Consider the following 23006-nt stretch of genomic DNA (forward strand, 5'->3'; position numbering starts at 1 on the left):
AGGTACAATGCAGGGAGGCTGTAGTAAAACAATGTATACGCGTGTTCAGTGCACAAAGCTGGACTCTACTCACCTCTGAAACTATATAAAATATAAAGTGAAGTTTGCATTTATTGTACACACATTCCAACCAGACTAACTCTGGGCACAGCCAACAAGTGCAACCAGTTCCCAGTCAATAGTACTCTTATTATTAGACCCAGAAGTATGAAAGCGTGACTCGAATAGCTAGATTTGGAAGTTGGTACTCGAGACACTCAAGATACTTATAGACTGCTATAGCAGGTCTGTAAATTTACTAAAGCCAGGGCAGAGCCCATCCATTGAAAGATGCCTCATTGGACATTGCTGATAGCATCATGCTTGACTGCGTTTTCTTATGGGATTGATGACAAGCCGTAACAAAATATATAATGTGGTGTGGCGTCACCCAGGGGAAGACCACACTTTCCCTGTGTTGCATGGCCTCGCCCGGATCTCGTAGTTCTTCTCCTACGCTATGGAGTGAGATGGGAGCCTGCGGGCAGAGCCCCAACTGACTTCTTTTTGTCAATGAATTCAAACCAGCCAGTTAAAACAGTCCTGACAGAGCCGCTGTCAACGGGAAAGCGGAAGTGTGGCTTTCAGCTGAGAAGGATTGGGTGAGTGGCAGGAGGCCAGATATCTTTTTTATAGTTGGAGACTGGGGGGAGGGTATTTTCAGAGAGAGGTGGATGGCAGGGAGCAAGGTCTTTCATTTTATTGGGGGAGGGGAAGTGTATATGTCTAGGGTGGTAGGGGTGGGTGCCAGGAGGCCAGATTTCTAATACATTTTTTAATGCTTTCCCTAGGGTTCCCCATTTGTCCTCTGTCCCTGCAAACACGTTGGAAGCAGGAGTAGGTGACGTTGGGTGGCTGTACCCAACAACATTTTTTAGATGACTTACATTTTGAATAACGGCAACGTTTTCGCCTCAGGGGCAGAATGACATCATTAGCAATTCAAGCTTTGCTCTTGTTTTGTATTTGGTGTCATTCAGAACCACTCTATTCACAGTTATTCACTGTTACTCATCTTAATTTCTATATACTCATACAGCTTTGTTGATAACCTGTTCCTTTAAAGCTCCAGTGTAGGGGGAGGTTGGGTTACTTGCACTCACAGAGTATAACAACCATGTTAATCAGTTATTTTAAACATTTTATGAAGGCTTTCATTTTCAGACTGAACATGGATGTAAAAAAAATATGAATATCATATCATCTCTGCTCAGGGCATTGGAGGCATCCCAGGACGCCCTTAGAACGGAGGTGGAGGAAAACAGCTCAGTGATCTCCCAACATGATATCCAGCTGCCCACTCTCTCATCTAGGATGGCAGATAGGGAAAACAAGTCATGTAGTAATCATTTTTGGGTCCCCGAAGGCATGGAGGCCAACGACCCTAACAGGTTTGTGGTCTGTTTATTGCAAGAAGCTTTACCTGCATTAAACGATTGGGGCTTTGACTGCATGTTCCAGAGGGCACCTCACTTTCCATTCAGACCTCCTAATAAGCCCTCTCGCTTTCCTCGGGCTATCCTACATGTGTAATTTCATCCTTTGCCAAGAGATCTACCGCATTGCTATTCCTAAGATGCCTGCTAAAGCATGTGGGATCGACTTTTTTGTCCACTCTGATTTTTGTCATCAAACAGTGGTGAGGCACTGGCATCTCCGAGAGAATATCCTGGCACTCTTGAAGCTGGGGGCAACTGTATCTCTCATGGAACGCGCAACTTTGCTGATCTGAATGGAGGGCCATACTTTCTTCTGTTATGAAGGGTTAAACGGCCAGGGGTTGTAAACAAAGTGGCAGCCTGCTGGTTGAGACTGCGTTGGCTGCTGTCTAAGCTTTTCTTTCTTTAAGAGGCTCCACTTCCTTTTTTTTCCTTTAGTATAAAGGCCATTCTTTGGGATGTACTTTATTGGCTAAGGTCATGACCACTGGGAAGGGTGAGGGGTCTTTAGTCAGGTAGATATCTCTTTTGGAGGGTTGGGGAGAGGGACAAGAGGTCAAAAAAGCTGTTTCTTCTTCCTCTTTTTGTCTTTATGTTTGCATTCGCCTTTCTTTCCGGTTTCTCAGCCCCACGGGTGTTTTTTGAATCTCTTAATTCTAATCTTTTATTTTCAATTTTTATGGATTTTTGGTTAGCAGCTACATCTCAGTGTTTTCCGGGTGGGGGGTTCAGACTAGGGGCCGACCTTGGTTAGGAGCCTGATTAGATGGTAACCCTTAGTGCGGGGGTTATTGACCCTTTCTTTTCTAAGGCATTGCTTAGCAGTGGCAGCTGGTAGGAAACGGGGCGGAGAGGTAGGAGGGTTAGGAAAAAAGAAAGAAAACTTACATGCTGGTCGCTGGTTGCCAGCCGCCGCCTCTCCTCCGACGCAGGAAGCACATAGGCTACCAGATTCGCCTAGCCAATCACGACGCTGCCTTACAGCAGCATTGTGATTGGTCTGAGTGCCGTGGTGACGGTCCTCCGCCTTAGAGGAAGAGCCACTGCTGTTGCTTGGGGTTTGGTTCACCATTATGGGAACCAGGGATGTGGAGTGGTGGGGGCCGGGGGTTCTGGTGGCATTCATATCTGTTGGTTTGTGAAGACACTGTGTGCAATGAAAATGTTAGGTTGAGACATTTGGTGTCCGTTGGAACAATGGTGTTTATCAATAACGCTTTCAGGCAATTTCTTCATAGAGTGAGTCTCCAGCAAATTGTATTTATGAGTGGTAGCTCATGGAGTCTGAGTTTTAATGATAGTGGCTGGTGATAGTAGGTGTTCTGGCCAGCAACTGCATAGTTTGTTGTGGAACCTTAATAGGGTCAAGTCCCCACACAAATGGGGAAGTTGGTATGGGAGGAGTTGAACACCCTCAAGCCAAAAATGATTTGCCTTCATGGGACGCACCTTCCCCAGGCTGAAAGCTCCTTGTTTAAGGATCTTGGTTATAAGTATTGTCTATTTCATGTTTCACTTGGCACAGAGGGGTGCGCATTACTGGCTTGGGGTGGTAAATAAGGAGTGCAATGCCAGAGGGTGGATACTGGGGGTCTATGACTCCTCGCGACTATCCAAAAGGACAGAATTTGCTTTACTACCTGTGTAGTCTATGGTATGAACACTGATGTTCCGAGGTCCTTTAATTTTCTGTTGACCAAGCTTCATCTTTGGACACCATCCTTTATTGTCTGCGTTGACTTCAATGTGACGGTATGCCCCAATAGGGACTCTTCGTCCCAGATTCCAGCTTCTGACCTGGCGCATTCTAGTGCGGTTCTTGGGGGTAAGCATTGACTTAGCGGGGCTTTACACCAGCTCATCTCCTCATACGCGCTTGTTGACCTTTGGCGCTTCACGTTTTATTCGGCTCCTCATTAATCTTTGTCGCGGCTAGATATGTTTCTAGCTAGTAACATGCTGGTTTCATCTTCTAAGCTGTCTTTTAATCCTAGGGTCATACCTAACCACAATTATGAAACCCTGTTCATACAATCTGCTGGGCCTATCCAGGCATCAGGGTCCTGGATTTGGACATTTGAGCATACATTTCTATTAGCTGTCTGCTTTATCGACGCCATGACATCTCACTTAGGTGAGGTCCTAGAGTTTAACATTGGTTCAGCATCACTCTCTGTTGTCTGGGATGCATGTAAGGCCTCTTGCCGGGGACAAATGCTTCAGATCGCTGCTCACCAATGAAAGATGTCTATGGGGGCAGAGATGTAGGCCCATCGAATGCTTGGTATTTTAGAGTCCAACTTGGGACGTGGCATTATAGCCAGAGATGGGCCCCGGTCTGAGGCCCTCCTAGAGCAGTCCATCGCTCTGCGGTCATCGCTCATGAAGCAAATCTGGAATCGGGAGGTCAAAAATTGTCACGTCAGGCAAGTTGTCAACTTCGAAAACAGCAAAGATCTGGGGCGGATCCTCTCCTTTAGAATAAAGGATAGTTCCAATGCTAACATCTTTTATAAGATTTGGGGTGCGTATGGCGAGCGGTTGATCCAGCTGCTATTGGACACTTCTTTTCGTGGTTTTATCAAGCTATCTTCCAATACGATTGGTCTTCATCCACTGAAGAAATTCTTCAATTTACTGCGCAACTTTTTCATCATAAATTGAGCCATACTGAAAGACTGAGGCTTGAAGCACCTATTACTCTCTCTGAAGAGGAAACTGCTATTGGGTCCCTGGCTAAAGGCAATGCCTCCGGCCCAGATCAGATCTCACGAGAATTTTACGCCACTTTTTTGCATATTTTATCACCGATCCTTAGAAACTCTTTAACTTCTTTGACAGATCTGGTCAGGTACCTGGCTCTTGTGGAGAGACTAACAATGATATTTTTCCAAAAAAAGGGAAAGATCCTATGCTTTGTGGGTCATACCACACCATTTCTTAATCAAAGCAGATTCAAAGATTTATACATAAATTCTCGCTTACCAGTTGTCTGCAGTTATCTTGGCTTGGCAGATCCAAACCAGCATGGCTTTATTACGGGCTGCAACACAACATCTCCTGTCAATACAGCAATCATTCCTCTGGCATTGGACCTGTCGGCATGATCCTTCTGAATGCCGAGAAGGTCTTTGACTGGGTCTCCTGGCACTTTCTTTGGGGTCATGGAGACTGCTGGATTAGGCTTTGGCTTTATCTCCAGAATTCAACATCCTTACATTGGTACCAGGCAGGCGTCCTCTCTCCTCAGCTATTTGCATTATATATAGAGCTCTTCACCCAACACCTGAGTTTATCCGAGGCAATTCAGCCCCTGGGTATACTGTCTCGAGGTTAAGGTTCTGACGTATGTAGATGATCTAGCTGCTTTAACCCCTATCCCGATCAATGGCTTAGAGGTAGTGGTGGTAGCGGCTCAAACATTTGGGAAAGTCTCTGGATACAAGCTTAATACAGATAAGATGCAGGCCTTGTCCAATGTTAATCTCCCTGGCTTCAACAATGTACAGACGGTTGTTTATTTAGGGGTCACCTTATCACTTCAGATGGCTGACATTGTTGAGAATAATTATAGGAAACTCTATCAACACTCAGCCAACATTGTTACTATATGGATGTCAAGAATTCCTGTCATGCGAGGGGAGGAAAACGGTAACCAGCGAAAACGGACTACATCTCCCAGGATGCTTAGCGGTTGAGAGGTTATGTAAACAGGAGAGCTGTTACATAACTCAAGGAAAACACGCCCTAATGTAAAACAGGAGAGCTGTTACATAACTCAAGGAAAACACGCCCTTATGTAAACAGGAGAGCTGTTACATAACTCAAGGAAAACAACGCCCTATAAAGGGAGGAACCGGGAGGTACAACGCTGTCGGATATTGTGTTTACACCGACGTACCTGCTTAGTGAAGAGCAGTGTTCAGGAGTGGTGCTCCAGTAAGGCAAGAACGGAGGTAGGTCGAGTCGTTACTCCCTGGGCCGTGTCTTGCCCCATCGTCACCTGTGAAGGACCCGGAAGCTCTACCGGATTACCATTGAGCTTCGCTTTTTGACTCGGCTGAGTCAAAGCGCAGTGGCGCTTTTGCTGGTTGGAGTCGTAACTCCCAGCCCGACCAGAGATACAGGGACTGCCAGCTGTAACGCACACCAGGAGGTGTTTGCCGCGTTACAGACTCGGAAGTCCACAGGATCGATCGAGCGGCTGCTCTCGGTTCAGTCTTCTTTGCTTGTGATTGGGGTATCGGTGACGCATCACCAGGAGGTGACTCCGCGTCCCGGTGCAGTCTGAGGAAGAGGTTGAGCGGCTGCTCCCTTCAGGTAGAGACCCCGGCTGGGTGTTTCCCTGAATCCTCGATTCTCCCCAACACTCTTCGTGCCCCTCACAGCCTACCGATTGGCATTGTCGGCCATTTCATTTCTGCCCTCTGTTGGCATACGCCGGGATCGGCGTATATGCAGAGGACGGTTAGGACCATCCGTGCTGTGGGCTGGTAACGTACTTAGCCTGGAGGATTCCAGTGACTATAACCTTTGTTTATTCCTTGTATTATTTTTGCCTTCATTAAAATAACTAAACCTTCACAAGTGGTTGCGTTCTCATTATCGTGTCTGTTAAACGATCCTGAGACGTTCAGGGCGTTACAATGGAATTGTCTCCATCTAGGTTTGACTGGACGCTGTAATCTCATTAAAATGATTATCCTCCTGAGGTACCTTTTTCTGTTCCGTTGTATCCCGCTTTACTCCCAGTGGTATTCTTCAACAGGGTGAAGGCTTTATGGCAGAGGTTTATCTGGTATTATAGTAAACGTTGATGCAAGATTCAGCTTCTTCAACAACCCAAGGAGGGCAGTGGGGTTTACCTTGCGGTATTGCGATTTTATTATCTTGTCTTATTTTTTTTCACGACTCCACTTGGTTCTGGGATTGGGGTTGTGGCTACAAGAGCGTATGTTTGTGGATTTTATACCTTTCGGGGTACCAATCGTCCCAGGTGTTGAGATTGAGGATACAATGTATTTTAAGCAGACTTGATTTAAGACCTTTTATTTACTCATGTTGATGCACACGCAAATTATTAGAATCACAATATGACATTAAATCAGAATAGAACAATAATCATTTAGGCTTCTGTTCTTCTTTTATTCTCAATATAATCTTCCACTCCCAACGCGTTTCGTCGCTACAGGGATTGAACCAAACGACTTCCTCAGGGCTTTTCTCTTTGATTCAAATTGCCTCACAATGTCTTCTATTTCTTCCCTCAATGTTCGTAAACAAATACAAATGCTGGTATAAGACCCTTCATTAAATGTCATCGTGTAAACCAGCACCCCAGACTTCCACGCTATCAATTTCTACGTAAATTCCCAAGTTACACATAAGATTATCGGGCCTGCAGTCACGAAGACCCCATAGAAGACTCCTCATGAGCAGTATTATGATAGCGTTCCAACAAAAGAAATTCCTCCAAAGATCCCTGAAGTACGGGGACCTATGAGTAAATTAAAATGATCAAACTAAGGTATGTCGGTTATATTAGTGTTTGTAGCTTAATGACCGTGAAATTTTTAGAGGTTTTAGTTTGATCATCTTAATTTACTCATAGGTCCCCGTACTTCAGGGATCTTTGGAGGAATTTCTTTTGTTGGAACGCTATCATAATACTGCTCGTGAGGAGCCTTCTATGGGGTCATTGTGACTGCAGGCCCGATAATCTTATGTGTAACTTGGGAATTTACGTAGAAATTGATAGCGTGGAAGTCTGGGGTGCTGGTTTACACGTTGACATTTAATGAAGGGTCTTATACCAGCATTTGTATTTGTTTGCGAACATTGAGGGAAGAAATAGAAGACATTGTGAGGCAATTTGAATCAAAGAGAAAAGCCCTGAGAAAGTCGTTTGGGTCAATCCCTGTAGCGACGAAATGCATTGGGAGTGGAAGATTATATTGAGAATAAAAGAAGAGCAGAAGCTCAAATGATTATTGTTCTATTCTGATTTAATCTCATATTGTGATTCTAATAATTTGCATGTGCATCAACATGAGTAAATAATTGAATCAATCTTTGATTGAGCTTTGGGGGATTTGGGTGTTATTCCCCGACTTTGATAGCACTGCAGGGTACTGTTAGTAGTAGCAACACACGGTGTGGAATCTTGTTGGAGCGCTATGTTACCCCTTACACCCAATCTGTATAGTATTGATTTAAGACCTTACAGGTTTTTAATTTATCTGGATCTCTTTAAAGTGAATATTTTCCAATCTTATCCCGCTCAAATAGTTAACCTATCTTGGACACAATACCAACTTACCCTCCTCTGTGCATGACTGCTTTTATGAGGACTGGGAGAGGGTAAGACTCTTCACCCTGAGTCAACTATTTGAGGATGGAGTTCTTCTTTCCTTCAAGATTTGGCAGCAGCCATGCTCTCTTTCCCATACTTGTTTTTATAGGTATCTCCAAGTGCAACATTTTATATCTAGTCTTAATGAAGATGAGATTTGTTGTTCAGATAACTCTTTACTAGAGCTGGTCGCAAAGGCTGCAGCAAATTGAAATATCGTTCTGATGTAAAAGTTAATATATCCGCACTCTCTGGACCACACGGAGGATGCGTTCCAGGGCAGGGCCAATAAATGAAGCAGACTTCTTAACACAGTGGTGATGGCTGGTAATTTGAGGGATAGAAATATTCTGGGCCAACCGGTTATTAAATTGTCACATGTTAAGGCGCATCATTTTAGATGTAGCAATGACTTTTATTATACGCCACACTGCCTCTCTGTAATGAAGTTTCAGGGGGATGATTGCTGTTTCCGGTGTGGCCTCGAGGGCGCTAATGCAGTTCATTACTTTGCCTATTGTCTGGCTCTACATTTACATTGGGACTTTGTTTTTGGTAAGATGGTCAAATATTCGGGTGGTGACAGATCCGAAACTGATCATCCTGGGACACTCGCTGACTAGCCCTCTTCATTTAGCGGGTTTAGACTTTGTGCAATCTCTATGGCCAGACTTGTATTGGCCTGCTCCTGGCTTTCTAGTGTGACCCCCGATCCTTGGAACTGGTGGTGGGAATTTCTGGATATTAGCATGATGGAGATGATACCGGTAGAGAATGCACCACAGAGATGGAGGTTGATGCATACATGGGATCCAATCTGGCTTTCGATGACAGATTCACTTGCTGGTTAGGAGACTCTAGCTCAGTCGTAAAATGTTGTACCTCACCACGCTACTCCCCTCTACACCGAATAACGTTTTTAAAACTCATTGATGGCCGTTCTGGCCGTTTCCCATAGAATGTATTTTGCTCTTACTATTGTTCTCATTTTGTGTTTGGATTTGCTATTTATTCTGTACCTCAATGATGGTGTACGTATATTTCTCATAACTTCAATAAAAAAAGAATTAAAGAAAAAAATAAGACTTTAATTTGAGATTCTGCACTATTTAACAATAAGTAATTTCACTTGCTTTTATGACTCACAAAAAGAACCACTCGAGGCTCTTTCATCTGGAAACCAAGATGTTTCCTGTACTTCTCTATAAACATACCTCCCATTCGGCTCCTCCGTTAGGGCGGAGGAGCGTCGCCTCACTGCTTTCTCGAGAAGCAGAAACATAAAATGGTATTTTTAAAACCATTTAATGTTTCTTCTCCTCGTGCTGCAAGAAAGCGGAATGGTATGCCTGGTTGGGGGCGGGTGGGTGGGAGGGTCAGGGAGGAGTGTCAGGGCCCAATGCTGTGTTCCCTGACTGTTTGGTCGGCTCTCTGGGAGTGGTGTCCGGTTCATGTCCCCTCCCTCAATTCGGGTGCAGGGTCCTAGTGCCCTCTGACCCAGGGCACTACAGGGGACATCAATATTAATATGGGCAAATGGGTTACCAATAGGAGGAATACCTCGAATGCTTGGACTCCCCAATTCGTAAATATATTTCAGCAAAGAAACACGAGAAAGGGAGTTTCTGGAAGCCTCCTGTGCTATAGCATGCTTGGTCTTAACCGTTTATGTGGTAAGCAACACAGTGCCAGAAGACCCCTCTTTCTCAAGAGGCAAAGGTCATTCTCTATGGGACTACAGCCTCGTATCCATAAACTAATGAATAAGGTTCCACTCATCTGCTCCCAGCACAACACATAAAAAAGACCCATAAACAAAACAAAGCAAGCCTAGAACTCCACAATAGACCAACATTAAAACAGAAAAATGTGGACATCGAAAACCTCAAAGAATGGCTTTTAGGTGATGACAAAGGAATTCTAAAAAAAGAAAGGTCCTACACCCTGTATTAGACCATTGAATAGGAACTTGGCAGAACAAAGAGATTGCCTTGCCTACTTTAAAACATATCTAGAGCACTGCAGCTAATTGACCTCACCCGCCTTGTGATTCAATTAGTAGTATGCAGAAGAAAACAAGCACTAGCAAAGCCAATAATTTGACCTTGACTGCCTAGAACATGTCTAGTGTGATGGCTCCCTGTTTATTCCAAGAACATTCACTTTACCAGACATCATGAAGTTAACCTTTATTAAGAACACAGTGAAGTATTAGAAGAATATGCACCAAACAAAAGAAAATATGCCACCATTCATTACACAATGTATTTTATTTGCAGCGTTAGAAAAAGAACAGTATGTAGCACTATATCAAACAATAACTCATATTATCATTATGATGTGCATGGATGACGCTTATATTTTTATTGATGTAAAAAAGTAACCCAATCCACCCAACTCATATTGGAGAAGCACACATACTATGTGCACTGTTTCAAGAGATGGGCTATAACACTGTTTATAATATTTGTCAAGGAAGAGTTAGGCCCATGTAAAATGCATATTTTTAAAGATGACCATTCAAAATTGCTAACAGCATAAAAGCAAAAGCACATCAAAATGCTTTGCAATGCTAAATGTTCAAACCTGCATATAATTCATCATGCAAAGAAGAATGCTCTAAAGTGGGTTCCTGGCGATGTCACATTTATAAAACACACAGGAGCCCTCAGGTCTAACAGGGAAAGAAATTGTTGGCTTCTGAATTAAAAAGGCATCCCTTTAAAGGACGGTTTCCCTGACCCACCAGAGGTGGCATGCTTCATCATTGGGGAACCTCCTCGCACCAATGGTGCGGGCTACAACCCTCTCACTGAGAGGTAGGAGCTCATTGATGCTTTGTATGTAAGAGGGGTTGTTACTAAAACCCAATGAGAGCTAACAAGATGTGGTGAGGGATGCAGTGCTAGTGATTGGGTGAATTAAAACTAGCTACAGGGTTTACCACATGTCTTTATTCAGACTACCGCGTGCTAGGATTAAAAAACAGAAGATACAACGGGAATCATTAGTCCTGCTACACCCAGATGTTTCAGCCAATGACCTAGTAAATGTCATGGCTTTGTTTAGGATCCAGTTTAAGTTACTGCTTTGAAAGTGATAGATACAAAAGAAAGTGCGAAAAGGCGGTATATTGATCAGATACAAAACAAGTGACCCAAGGTTAGCAGGATGGTGGATTCACTGGTGGTAACTGTAAGGGGACACAAACAACACACTGTGAAATTTTGAGAACAGATCTGAACACAGCCAACTATCAAGATATCGCTAATACAATATATCAGACACAGTTATTTCATACAAGTGTATAAGAGAAAGTCTCCCAACAACCACCCATATGCTACCCTGTTAGTGGGGGCTTCAAGAGTCATAAAGATCAGTTTATTAGACACCGTAAAGGGATGTCTAGAAAGGGGCACTTACCTGCAATAGTCAGGTATAGTGCCTCAGCTGTCCTTAGCATAGGTGCTCAAGGTGCAGGCGCATCTCCAACCTGTCTGGTAAAGGTAGGGACATTGGTAACATATGTAGGGTAAGAGTGTAGCAAGAAGCATGGTTGAAATGGAGACCAGAGCACCTTCTACATAGTAGGAAGCAGAAGAGTGAAAGATTCAGTCTAAAAACGAGAGTCTTCTTTCCCTTAGGTATCTGAAGGTAATTTCGATTTTACATAGTGTAGGGTAAATGTAATTGTTGTGTCAGCATCAGGTAATCTAAGACACAATATAGTTATTTCTAAGGGAAAAACAATAATAAAAGCCCAGTTGGAGCAAGAGCAGTCTGATGTTTACTGACTCCTTCGTGTACACTGATTAGTAGAGAGGAGCGCTGTCACATTTATGCCAGGTATGAGCTAGAGGGTGGGAATCCCCTGGAGCCACCCTAACCAATGAGATAAAGGTTCCCGAGGCTAACTCTGCCCACTTTGGGCACTTTCAAGATGGTTGAAGTCTTCAGCCACACTAAACTTGATCTCTGAGGGCTGGGCGTGTATGTGATATTAAAATCCTAGTGTCCTCTCACATCTAACGCTAAAATCCGGTAACCCCAACAAACTCGGAGACAGGCGTCTGGTAGGACAAAGCTGAGTTTTTAGCAACCAGACAGTTAATACACCCAAATTCTTTTGCCATTCGGTTTTCCTCTTTTAAAGTGCGCCTCCAATGTCTCATGAAAAAACCCCAAAAAACCTGCCAATCAAGCAGGATCTCACACTATGATGTCTACTGTGATGGAGGCCGGTCTGGCTGGAAGGACAAAAGAAGGGTGCAGGCCTGGGTGTTAGCTAAATATGCTTGTGGAACGGAGGGCCTCTGTGAAGGTAATCATGTCCTTGGGCCCAGCCTAAAGGCCATCCTGTCAAGGTCACAACCTAACCTACCCACACTCAAGGCCTTTTGTCTCTGTCTTGGGAACAAGTTCACACTTTGTTTACGCCCATTGAAGTGCTAAATACTGGCTGGCGCAAGGGAGATAGTAACATGCAGGTTTAGCTTCCAGGGACTTTAGGTAACTTTTTTGAAAAGTAATCTTTCAAAATATTAATTACAAATCCAGCTTTGCCAGTGAATTGGACTTGTAATAAATATTTTAGAAAGTCCAACAATTAAATGTGTAGTTGTTTCAAAGGTAGAGATAACATTTATTAACCTTAATATTGCAACCCATTGCTTTCCTTGGAACAGCCAACCCTCCTACAGTAAAAATAGCTTTTAGGTGCTAGTCACTTTAAGGACATGTTTAAGATTAACCTTTACATGTCCTACTTTAAAATACTATGCACCCTTCCTTAATGGGCAATAACACTTATTTAGGAGTGACTTACAACTAGGATGGCTTTAGTTCTGTCAGAAAGGGTTATTTTGACTGGTCGTATTTGCATTTCAAACCTGCCCAGCCAGGCTACTAGTGGCAAGCATACCGTCATGTTTGCATTGTCACTGCAGTGGGTGACACAGCCCACTGGCGCAATTTAACTTACAGGCCCCTGGTACACTGTGGGTACCATATACGATGGGACATCTGGGTATGTTAAATATGCCAATCACAGGTATACCAATTTTACTATGTTGAAAGTAGGAGCACAATCCCTTTACCACTGCTTAGAAGGCATAAAGAGCACCGAGCTTTATAGCCTGCAAAAATAGGGTACTGAAAAATGGCAAAGGAAATCCATGGTGACCTTGCAGCAAAGGCAAATATCCAACACAGTGTAATTACCAATTGCCTGTCCAGTTGTTTGATCGAAGGTAATGCTATTGCTCCCAATCAACCCAACAGATATAGAGGGCTGGCACTGTCCCACATTGTATGTATGCTTTCTTGGGAACTCACACAACATTTCATTGACACTACAATAAACCAACAGCTAAAAAAGCATATCCAAGTCATATCTGTAATGACTACAATGGTGTAATATTTGTTAAGAATGTAGAAAAAACTATGGCTTGAAAGAGGAGGTCAGAAAGTTAAATAATAATTAAAATAGTCTTATTAAACAGGAGAAATATGAATGGCATAAACTAGAGAAGGCAGCCAGAAAAAGGACTCCAAACATTTGGCTAACTGAACAAGTACACCTAAGACCCCCAAGTGATGTTGGAGTGCAAACAGGGTTGCACTGGGTAGGAAACTCAGCCTGTCAATTGTTGTCATACCAGTACCCATTCTGATCCCTGCAAGTGACCAAAAGCGAGCAAGCTGCACCACTCTAATGAGGGTTTGGGGGAGGGAGGGTGTAATTTCCACAAAGAGATTTCTGAATGGATGGGTTAAAAAGGTGTATGTTGGAACACACTTTTTTTTATCGTATACTGGTTTTACCCCTCTGTTTTACCATTTAGTCCACATTTCTTATGTTCTCCAATCCTTTCCCTCAAGCTCTCTCTTCCTTATTCTAACATCTCGGAGACTTTCTCCTCAAGAATCTTTCATCTGCTCCCTCATTCTTACTATTGCTTTCTCTTTCTTCCTCCCTTGTTCTTACTTCTGTCTTTCTTTCTTCTTTTCTTCCCCGTCTTCTTGCAACCCATCCTTCTCTTCTTCCCTTCTTCTCCCTCATAATCCCCCATTCTCATAGTCCCTGCACTTTGTATTTCTTCTCCTTTCTATGTCTCTCTTATTTCTCCCCATACTGTTATTCTGTCCCTCCTCTTTACTCTTGGAGGCACAGGCAAATATCAATACAGGTACTTCTTGTGAGACCTGCTCATAAGCGATGAAGGGTGAAGTTGGAGATCATGTAGAACCTGACAATAATGAGCAAGCTGGAAATGGGAGAAACGAGAAAGTGCTGGAAAAAGTCAACAATAAACCTGGAGATCACATATATGCAGAGCGAAAGCAATGGTGGGTGACGCAGTAAATGCTCTTCCGAACAATCAATATTTTTTCAATATTTGGGATTATTTTACAGCTCCACACACCACATGCAGTCATTTCAGGGCTCTTTATAGCTCAGCAGTGTTTAAGGACCACCAGCTCACTTGTAGTTGGAATATAGTAGGATGTTTTGTGAGACTTCCTATTCAGCATTCCTTGGACACTACCACCGCCTTCTAGTCTTAGGTAAATGGTAGTCTGAATAGCGTGTTTTAACTGGCTTTCAGCTGCACATATCATTTTATTCTCCTCTTCATTTTGGGGGTTTCGCAGAATTCAGAACAAGCATTTTTCATAGGCTACCTTATTAAATTGTGTTAAGTAGTTTAAATTGACACCAAATCCCAATGGGAATTTTATGAGAGAACCTATATTACATAGGTTGGTTCACAAAATCAGAATCCATTCACAAAAAGTAATGGATCAATTTGCAACTCTATTCTTAATACATCTGAGTCTAACTGTATTACCATATTAGTACTAAGGCCAGCGTTTTGTTTGGGGAGGGTAAAATGCCAAGAATTATCTATAAAATATTAAGGTCAATGTTTTGCCAAGAGTTACCATGGTCATGTCAAGGTTTGCCCCAAAATGCTAATAATTATCACCAATATGCAAAGGCTTCCTTAAGGCAAGAGGGGAACCCTTTATGCCACGTATGTCACTGAGATGGCAAGAATGAACACCATTATGCCACGTACAACACACATGCATATTCACATACATAGACATGTGTGTCAATGGTACACAAGATGGAGGATGAGGAGAGCCTGCCAAACGGGGTTGTAGAATGATTAAAAACCCCTGATGTCCTTTGAGGGAACCCAGGCTTCTCTGAAAGTTAAAACAGATCCCTGAGTGTGGAAGCTTCTCCCTCTTTTGTGCCTTTGCTTTGGGTTTCTATGCCCTACCACTCCTTTATACTGATATAGGGGACAAAGACAGTGGTTTAACCAGCATAGGTGGGAAAAACAAAATATCAGGAAGTATCTGAAACTGGCCCAAGCGGTGGATCAGTGGGACACATATTCTTGTGAGAAAATACTTCGATATATCAGTGTGCCACCGTTCCCATGCACCAGTGAAAAGACTTGTACACATAGGTAATATTACTTGAGTGCCAGAGCCAGGATCTCAGATTTTAGGCTTCCTCCCAGGGGGGACAACCAAGGCAAATTGCCTGGAGAAAAGGAGGAATCGTTTACTGAGGAAATGGGATTTCTTGGAAGGTATCCCACAGAGGAGAAGCTTGCCTTTTGGAATCATGTGCAAAACTGTGCACTGTGGTAGAGAACCTGTAAACTAAAAAAGCCTGCTTGTAGAGGGGTTTCTTGTGTGTTTCTGTTCTGAAAGGTTCAAGAACACTAACAGTGCAAAACAATATAACTACCTCCAGTGGTTACCCAGAAATCCTCCCCTTTGTACGAGGTCCTCCTGGAGACCTGTGAAATTCCTGAAAATACCCCCAGGCCCTAATGCCCTGTGGGGACCACAGAAGTTCATCTCTTTGCCCCAGCGAGATTTTGGGCCTTGAGTGGTGGCCCTGTGAAGCAGGAGGATCACCAGGCGGGAGGAGCACAATCACACTACCCAGCCTGTATGTTAAGGGCAGGGCTCCTGCAAGAAGAGATTGCTTGGTGAGGTGAAAGGCACGGCAGGCCAGAGGAGGCTGCTGACTCCATGGTCTGAAGACTATGCGAACATTCCCTTGCATATTCAACAAAAAGACAAGAGCAACCCTTATGTCCATGCGAACTGGGGTATCAAGTGATCCTTGAAACAGGCGTTCACATGGAACTCATTTGAGGGAAACCAATATTCATCAGGCATTTGGAAAAGCAATAATAGCACAGCCAGTATTTAAGTACACAACTGCGGTTCAGCCAAACCGAGTTTTCAATCAACTAGAATCAATTTGAACAAAAATATAGAATGACAAAACATATAATGAGTGTTTTTTAGGAACGAAAAACAGGATAACAAGACCCCAGGTGTGTAACCAAACCAGTACCAAAGTAAAACAAAAGAAGGTGAAGTGAAACGTCAGCATAAGAGGTATATTGGTTGATACATTTAGGAGGCAGCAATTTCTAATCAAAACAATCTTGGATACATAAAATCAATCATTGTATCAGCAATACGGAAATGTTGTCTGTCTCTTTAATCGTGTTGACGGCGTTTCAAACCTTTAAGGACAATAGGGTCTAATCAGGACTAAGATTGACTGGGGTTGGCTGTGTTTGGAAAGTGCTGCAATTATTCAAAAATAGAGACCTCTGAGTGTAAGGGAGTCAATCCTAATTGATGGAATAGAGTCTCTGTCTCTAGAGGGCGGCAATATCTTGTGGTCCACTGAGTGTAGCTCTCTGGTGAACACATTAAGTTAAACGAAAAAAGGCATATTCCTTTGTGGATAGGTATGTTAAATACGATAGTCCCAGAAGCCTGCCCTTATTAGCATTCCAATCCTCACAGGAGCGTCCTTGCCACTAGGAGTTATCAATGTCCCTTCAGGGACTATCGTAGAAAGAAGACCCCATTGTTTTTAACATCCTGCATGACTTCTAAACAGTAAACGTGGGTGACCCATGGAGGTGTAGGGGTACGCACATGATCACCCAGAGTTGAAATCTGAATGGGCGCATCAAATTGCAAAATGGATCAAAGGAAAAGAACGATTTGCCAGACGAGGCGATTATATTAAACATAAGCAAATGGGGCAAAGGAATACTCCATAAGGTGCTAAAGCCATACTAGAAATGTGTATATTTCTTTACTATTGCTCAGTGAGGGCTGCAGAGTGTAGTATTGTGTTCTGGGGGCCACCAAAGGAATGTTGTATTGTATTGTATTGTGATTTATAGAGCGTGATTGCTGCCCAATGGGCGTCCAAGCGCTAAAGGCATAAAAAACAAAACTGATGAGGGATGGAAAACGAGCTTAGGTGGACTTAGCAAACAGGTAAGTTTTCAGCTGCTTTCGGAATGAGAGTAAGTTGGGGTTGGACCTGATTTGTAGCGGGAGTGTGTTCCACATCTTCGCGGCGTTTAAGGAGAACATCCTTCCTCCGGTCCTGGCTCTTCGCACTCTTGGGACTACGGCTAAAAAAGCTTCCGTAGATCGAAGGTTTCTGTTAGGATGGTATTGAGTAACCAGTTTGTTGAGGATCCTTGGACCAGACCCCCAGAAAGCTCGATGGGCGATGCATAGTGCCTTAAATGCCACTCTCTGGTTTACTGGGAGCCAGTGTAGGGCGGCCAGGGCAGATTTTGCAGACTGCGTCCTAGGAATCTGCAGCAACATGCGTGCTGCGCAGTTTTGGATGACCTGCAGTTTACGCGTGGACAGCTCTGGGGCCCCCACATACAGAGAGTTATTTGAGTCCAGCCGGGACTGGATCAGGCCCTGAACTGCCACTTGTTTAGCTTCCCTAGGGAGGAGGGGGAGGACCTTCCTTAGTGTTCTAAGTAAGCCAAGACAGATAGCAGAGAGTTTAGTGGCCTGGGTGGAGAAGGAGAGATTTTTATCCAGCCATACTCCCAGGCTTTTTACACTCTCTTTGGGGATGGGGGGTGTGCCCAAACATCCAGGCCACATGGAAGGGATTAAGGTGGGTGAAGCGGTGCCTAGCTGGCATTACCTTTCCCTTCATGACTCCATGGCAGGGCTAATGTCACACACACAGGGTGATTGATAAGGACCTGAGCAATTAATCACAGTGTATGTGTGTTTTCACCCCTCCAAGTTTGCCCCTTTAAGCCCCTTTAAGCCTACTCACATGTAGAGAAATATTTGACATCCAATGTTTCCCCGGTCAAAGGTGTTTTCACCCTGGGAGAAGCTAGGGAGGCTTACTATGGTTTCCAGGTCCTTATTTATGTTATGGTCTAGGGAGTGTTGGATGCTGTTTTCTAGAGGTAAAAGCACAATTCTGTTTTCATGATGAAGTTGTTATTCTTTTATGAAATATGCATTGTCTGATAATATTTTGTGTGTCAAAGTTAATAGGCTTTAAATAATATAAAGTAAAAGTAGTTATTGTTCAACATACCACAGGTACTGCTAAAATCACTAGGTCTCCATTATTGATTGATTATTGACTTATAAAATTCCGTAGGCTTAAACTTTTCATGACTTATCTCTGTCATTATGATTACTGTTTGGTGTACTGTTATTTGTACTGTATAGTGTGTATATATATATTATTCTGTGTGTAGTATTTAGCTTAATGTGTATTAAAGTAATTTTCCTTTTTACTGAGTTCTGAGTCTCAACCTCCATTATACCTACCCGAGGAAGCACTGTATTGCTTTGTCATCATTAGCGTAAGAGTCAAGTGCTGAAACAGTGTACTTGGATTTCAATTTGTTGAGACAATGGTATGGGGACCCGAAGATGCTAGAGTTGAATCACCTAAGTTCTCCCAATTTATTCAAAGTAACTCCTGAACGCCCTTGGGCCACCTGATAAATGTCCTCACATACCTTCTGCTGCTGTGGCCCCCTGCACAGGTCTGCCTCTGTCTTTTGGCTCCTTCACTAGATTGTTTCCTCAGCCTGTTCCATGGATTGCTCTACATCAGCTTCATCGCTTATGAGGTAGTTCCTGGTCTTCAAAACTTGGAGGGGTGAAAACACACATACACTGTGATTAATTGCTCAGGTCCTTATCAATCACCCTGTGTGTGTGACATTAGCCCTGCCATGGAGTCATGAAGGGAAAGGTAATGCCAGCTAAAACATTGCAAAGCTGGGACTGGAGGAAGTGATATACCTACAGCCATACCACCCGAAAACACTTGATTTTGTCTGATTTCATAAGTTAGGTAGGGTCAGGCCTGGTCAGTACCTGGATAGGAGAAATGTACACTCAAAAATCAGTACGTAGGCCACGGTCCTACCAGGGAATTGCCAAATGCTTGGTACAAGCTGTCCAGCCCTGAATTCACATTACTATTAGAAGACTGGATCACATACTATCAGGGCATCTTCATCTGTGCCAATCCCCCAGCAGGGGCAACAGTTGTACTGAACTAACTTGAGACACAAAAAAGATGGGAAATATCCCCAGTGCCAACACAGAACCTAGCATTATATAGATAACTAAAGGCTTAGGGAATTTAAAGAAATAACTCAACCATACCCTCATCCCAATCATTTGTTCAAAAACGAAACACTGGTTGACACCAATCAACAGTACATCCTCAAGATCTGCATCTTGTATTCCTTTGTTCATGTAAGAATTCACTCACAGTCCACAAATACAAAAACAGACGTGCCCAAAAGGCAAAATCATACAGGCCCATCAGACTTATTGACAGCAAAACAACAATCTTCCAAAGGAAGTTAACAATTAGTTGTAAAATGGAGCAATACATTTTGCCTAACAAACACATAATTGATAAGGCATTTCTTGTCACCACCTTAATCTCAGGGTACAAAGAGCAGGAAGGTGAACTTGTGCACACAACATTCCTTGACTTTACCCATAGTTTTGATTCTGTACCTAGATCAAATCTGTTCTAACAGTTGGCTAAAGCAATTACAACCAAACACATAGGTTTTAATCAAAGAACCCTACAGAAGCTCCTTGACTTAAACCGATTCTGCCCAAGACCAGTTGACACAGAAATTCAACAAGAAGAGGACGAAAAAGAGATATATACCACCCCTGTTGCTATTTGTGCTCAACATAAATGATCTCGACAAACTACTGCACATTAAGGAACTCTCCCACCTACCCTGCCCAGTCTTATTAGCTAGGGTCAGCAAAACTACCCATGCCCATCTTAAAAATGTGGAAGTATGCAAGAAAACCAACAGCATCCAAATCAATGAAACCAAACCTAAAATAATGATTGGGAGATCTCTGGTGTGAATATTGGATCAGAAAATGGTTTATGATTAGCGAAAATACTCATAAAAGGTAAACTGTTTCAACTACCCAAGATAACATTCAACCAACCCATGACCTCATGGGTATAGCATTGAAGAAAGTTGAGGCCGCAATTGGGGGGGGGGGGGGGGGAGTGACTGCAGCTCCTTGTGAGCAATTATACAGCTTCCACAATCCTTGCCACCTGAGATTCTATGCATGGATTTCTGATAATTTACAATGTAGCTTCCAGCTAAGAAGATGACCTTAAATTTTACCTTCAACAAATCAACCTTATCCAAAAGTGTCTAATTAACATTTGCAGGGCAGAGGAAATCACCACAGTAGTTGATCCCAAACCTTTGAGATGTATCCAGATGGGAGTATCAAGATGGAAGTGGATAGTAATGGAATTTCAAGAGGTCTTGTGACTAAGTCATGTAATTTCCCAGCAATATCAAGTCAAGTCAAGAGATACTTTATTTAGGCCTGATAAGGCCATAAAAGCACAGATAAAACACATAAAAATACAGTACAAACGATACAGCTATTTCAATATAAAAATTATGTGTACACGTTAAAAGGTTTGATCATTAAAAAGATTAAAGGGTATAGTAAATATCCTAGGAAGCCTCCGAGTATCTCAGACATGTCCATAATAGGAAGGACAAGTTTAATAGAAAACTGGTAACAAGATTCACAACAGGAGAAAGGTGTGATTGCCTTGGCTTTCTCGAATGTCTAGTAAAAAGAGACACCAAACATCTGATCAAACCTTAAGGGCTAAAGATCCACTGAGGACATGTCAATTTTCCCTTGGCAAAAGTACATGTCCTCCCCACCACAATTACGGCACACAGTTGTGGCCAGAATACCAACTTTGAATGTCAATGTGGGTGAAAGATTATAGAAAAACAGTACCAGGACCTCATGTACTGCCCCTGGTACTCACCAATATGGGGAAAATATCCAAAACACCAAAAACAAAGGAGATGATGGATTTCTTCCTTGAAAAACAAAAACAAACATTGGCAAAGCTAATAGGTCTGGTGCTGGCCACAAGCCTTTGCTTTGTCAATGATTGTTTTGTTCTGTCATGGTTTTTGCAAAACTTTACTGTTGGGAACGCTACCGGGCCCTCATCAATTTAAACAAACATTAGCTAAATGTGTAAAAATATTTTTGGGATCTCAAAAAGCACACATTCCCTGGCACTTAAGAAAACTTCTTTGTGTGTGTGTGTGTGTGTGCGATTGCAAAATAGCAAAATACTATCGCTCACAGAGTAATTAGGCAACGGCTGAGGAGGGCTGACCCACTGCCCCATGCTGTATGCTTTAGTGAGTGGAAGAAAAATGTGAATGGGACAACGGACCAATAGATGAAAAGGGTGGCTGAAAGCTCCTATTGGAAATGATTCTATAAATATAATTTTAGTAAAATCAAAAGGCCTTGGCTAACGCCAGATCTAACAATTGACAAGCGAAGAAGTTGCACTATCCTTTCAAAATGCAATAAAGGCAAGGAAAAAGATGTTGAAACTGGAGATTTGTTTCACAGCAGAAGAAACACGCCACTGGGCAAGGCAATAAGGCAAACAGCAGGGCAGCCACCACAGACTAGAATTACACCCATAGACATTAAGACCCATATTTATCAAGGCTTTGAGTCGCCCTTGCACCATGCACAAAGGAGCACAAGGGCCACGCATAACCTAAGTTAGATGTATCAAGCCACGCAAGGCCACCTTGCGTGGCCCTGCATGGCTTGATACATTTACAGTAACGCAAGTCAGCACAAATCGCTCAGCCCCACGGAGGGGTTCCATGGGTGAAGCATGGGCGTTTCCACGCACCCACACATGCTTTTTGACGCAATCCCAGATTTACTATTAGTGGTAGGACTGGGGATGCATCAAAATGGTACGCATCCCCAAGTGAGGCATAACAAGAAGAAATATCTTTATTTCTCCTCTTTTTTTCCTCTTGCTGTGTGTGCTGCATTCTGCAGCACACTTATAAAGAGGAAAATGCCTCTGAGGATTGTTTTTGAGCAGGAAGGTGTCCCTTCCTCCATAAAAACAATCCTGTCTTCAAGGCAGGCACCCTTGCACCATGATGCACCATGCGTTGACGCTAGGCGGCTAAAAGTGCGCAACCGCTAGGAAAGGACAGGAATGTGCATTGCTGGTCTTTCCATTCACGCAGCACAGCGCTCAAGGTGGCTTCCCGCATTGTGCTGCGTGAAAGATTGATAAATCTGCCCCTAAAAGTTTTACATCAGGGTATCTCTTTTTTAAGTAATATTGTGACAATTACACATTATTTAAGACACTTTATTATTCCTCTTTCAGGCAAAGAATATATGTGGCAGCCACTAAGCTTTACAATCATGTAACGTCACAGAGAGAAGAACAGAAAAGATACGATGACGCGAATCGATGCCACTGTGAGCAGAGGCGAGGGGTGCCTGCATCTGCGCGCATTCTTGTAACTCTTTCAACTCCTGAAACTACTGACAAGATAGCACTGCAATAATATTAGTGATGGCAACAAAGCAATATCATCTCTGATGGTCCTCCCTGGGATCTTTAATTCTAATAAAACAGATAGGCTGTTGTGCCCCTAATTCCTCGTAGTTACTAAACTCTGCCTTCCCCAGGGCTGGACTGGCTGTGGGAGGCACCGGGCGTTTCACCGGTAGGCTGCCAGGGTGGGGGCCGGTTTTGGGCCCCTGGGGAGCCGTTTTTGTTACCGGGAGTCGGTAATATCGGCCCCCTGTAACAAAATCGTCCGAAACCGGCCCTCGCAAACAACTTGGCTGCACTCCCCCATCCCCTCCACAGTCTCAGGGGGGGCCAGCCGAACAGTTTGCCAGGGCCGGTTTCGGTTTCCAGTCCGGCCCTTGCCTTCCCGACTTTG

The 23006-nt window shown here is 43.3% G+C and overlaps 1 long non-coding RNA gene across 1 annotated transcript in view; it reads right to left on the reverse strand.

Annotated features, from left to right (window-relative positions):
• LOC146867145 (uncharacterized) overlaps window positions 1-23006 on the reverse strand; it is a 1035764-nt gene that overhangs the window by 73083 nt on the left and 939675 nt on the right. The window lies entirely within an intron of this gene.

This window comes from Triturus cristatus, chromosome 1_2 (assembly GCF_964204655.1).
Source record: "Triturus cristatus chromosome 1_2, aTriCri1.1, whole genome shotgun sequence".
Taxonomy (NCBI): Eukaryota; Metazoa; Chordata; class Amphibia; order Caudata; family Salamandridae; genus Triturus; species Triturus cristatus.